The sequence below is a fragment of the Mus caroli genome, unplaced genomic scaffold (genome assembly GCF_978045245.1).
Source record: "Mus caroli unplaced genomic scaffold, Mus_caroli_1 scaffold_13, whole genome shotgun sequence".
NCBI lineage: Eukaryota > Metazoa > Chordata > Mammalia > Rodentia > Muridae > Mus > Mus caroli.
In genome coordinates, this window is record NW_028227268.1 from 53,700,001 (window position 1) to 53,702,601 (window position 2,601).

The following is a 2,601-nucleotide window of genomic DNA, read 5'->3' on the forward strand; positions in this document are numbered from 1 at the left end:
ATACACAATAATAACAGAACAAAAACTAATAACAACAACAACAAAAAAGGAGTTTTAGTAACATTTCGGACCTACAGAATAATTTCTAAATACGTGTGGGAGCCGAGGAAGCCCTGGCTGAAGTGTAAGGAGTGTGAAGTCCTACAGGAACGTGTATTGTTGACGAGGGTTTGTCTAGCTTAAGGACCACAGTGCCTCAGACCTGTGAGAGTGGCAAAGGCTTCTCTGTGTCAGGCTCAGCGGAATAGCGAAGCTTTCCTCTGGTCAGGGTCTGCGTGGGGCCAGGATGGAGCATAAACGGCTGGTGGGGAGGTAGAGACCTGAACCTGGTGCTCAGCTCCCTTTCTTTCTTTTTTGGTTTTTCGAGACAGGGTGGTTTCTCTGTGTAGCCCTGGCTGTCCTGGAACTCACTCTGTAGACCAGGCTGGCCTCGAACTCAGAAATCCACCTACCTCTGTCTCCCAAATGCTGGGATTAAAGGTGTGCACCACCATGCCCAGCTCAGCCCCCTTTCTTTTTGCTCAGTACAAGGACTCCAGCTCAAGGAATGCAGCGTCCCACATCAGGGCGGGCCTTCCTGCATCATTTAAATTGTTCCAGAAACTTCCTCATAGTTCCACCCAGAGGTGTGTTTCTACATAATCCCATCGAATTAACAATGAAAGTTAACTGTCAGGGAAAGATACTGAAAATGGGCTTGCCACATCTGCCACTCGTGTCTGCCATGTCTGCCACATCTGTCACATCTGCCACTGTCAGACTGCCCTAGTGACACTGTCACAAGCAAACGCAGGCTTGTCTGTCAACAATTCCTTATTGTCACACTCCATTTTTGCCAGTCTGTTGGGTGTGAGTGGCTTGTCACTGTCTTGTTTTGCTTCTTGTTGTCTTGGTTATTAGAGAGGGTAAGTATTTTTCTCTGAAGCTTTTCATATTCTTTGTCCATTTTAATACTGGCAGGTTTATCTTTTATATGGGTATTGGGGTGGTTTGAATATGCTTGGCCCAGGGAGTGGCACTATTAGGAGGTGTGGCCTTGTTAGAGGAAGTGTGTCACTGTGGGTGTGGGCTTGGAGACCCTTCTTCTAGACATGTGGGATACAATCTTCTGTCTGCCTTTGGATCAAGATGTAGAACTTTTGGCTCCTCTAGGCCCACATCTGCCTAGATGCTGCCCTACTTCCCGTCATGATGATAATGGACTGAACCTCAGAACCAGTAAGCCAGCCCCAATTAAGTGTCCTTTATAAGAGCTGTCTTGGTCATGGTGTCTGTTCACAGCAGTGGAAACCCTAACTAAAACAGGTATAGAGATTAGAATGAATACAGATAAAAAGAGATATATAAATAGTAACTTTTGTGGTTGTTTTATTCTTATTTATTTATTTATTTATTTATTTATTTATTTATGTATGGCAGTGTCTCATGAATCCCAGGCTGGCCTTGAACTCATCTTGTAGTTGAGGATGACTTTAAACTTCTGACCCTCTTGCTTCTTCCTCCCAAGTGCCAGGATTGCAGGTGGTTGCTACTGTGCTCTTTTTTTATATGCTGCTAGGGGCAGACCTTAGGGCTATGTACGTGCTAGGCAAGTTCCACATGACCTGAGCTGTACCCCTAAAAATTTTTTCTTGTGTTTTCTAAAGTTTTTTTTTTTTTGTCAGTGGTTCATATTTCTTTGTTGCATGCTTCTCCTTGGAGCTGGGCATTTTAAAAATGTATTCATCTTCCCCGGTATCATTTGGATTTTGTATGTCTCTAAGACACCCCTTTTTATCCTGAGCTGATAAACACATGCTCTTTTATAGCATCTTACTATAAAATATAACAAGAAATGTATTCATGCTCTCTACCCTGATTCACTTATGTTTTTCCAAGAGTGTGTCTGTTTGTGGTCTATGTATGGTCTATGTGTATATGTGTATGTGTGTGTACATTGTCACACAGGTCTATGTGTGTATGTGCATGTGTGACCTTGGGCACACTGGTCTATGCATGTCCAGAGATCGACACTGGTATCGGTGTATTCCTCTATCTCTCTCCATCTTATTGTTTTATTTTTTGAAAATATAGAACAATTACATCATTTTCCCTTCCCTTTCCTCCCTGCAACCTCTCCCAGGAACTCTACTTGCTTCTTGCTCTCTCTCAAATTCATGGCCTCTTTTTCTTTAAAAAATGTGTGTGTGTGTGTGTGTGTGTGTGTGTGTGTACATGTATATATTCCTAAATACACAAATACAGCCTTCTCAGTCCATCTGATGCTGCCTGTGTGTATATGACCTCGGGGCAGACTGCTTGCTATTGGATAGTGAATTGGAATCTTCTGAGGAAGACCTCTTCTCCTGTTCTTAGCATTTCCCATAGTGCTTTGTGTAGGGATGAGACCCTCAAGCTTGGGCCCTTCTGTGTTAGAATGCCCATTAGTGTCATTGCTCAGATCTCGTTAGGCAGTGTTGAAGAGACCTAATGGGTACAGCCTCTCCGACATCTCTAGGCGACAGAATCATAGAAGTGTCATGAATGTGTGTGTTATCCTTGCAAAGAGGCCGCGCTGATCCTCTCTGTATTGTTTCAATTTTAGTAATAAGCTGCAACACT

At 43.3% G+C, this 2,601-nt stretch overlaps 1 pseudogene; it reads right to left on the reverse strand.

The window, feature by feature from the left end:
- Positions 1-2,501: 2,501 nt before the first annotated feature.
- LOC115032613 (U6 spliceosomal RNA) lies at positions 2,502-2,601 on the reverse strand (annotated as a pseudogene).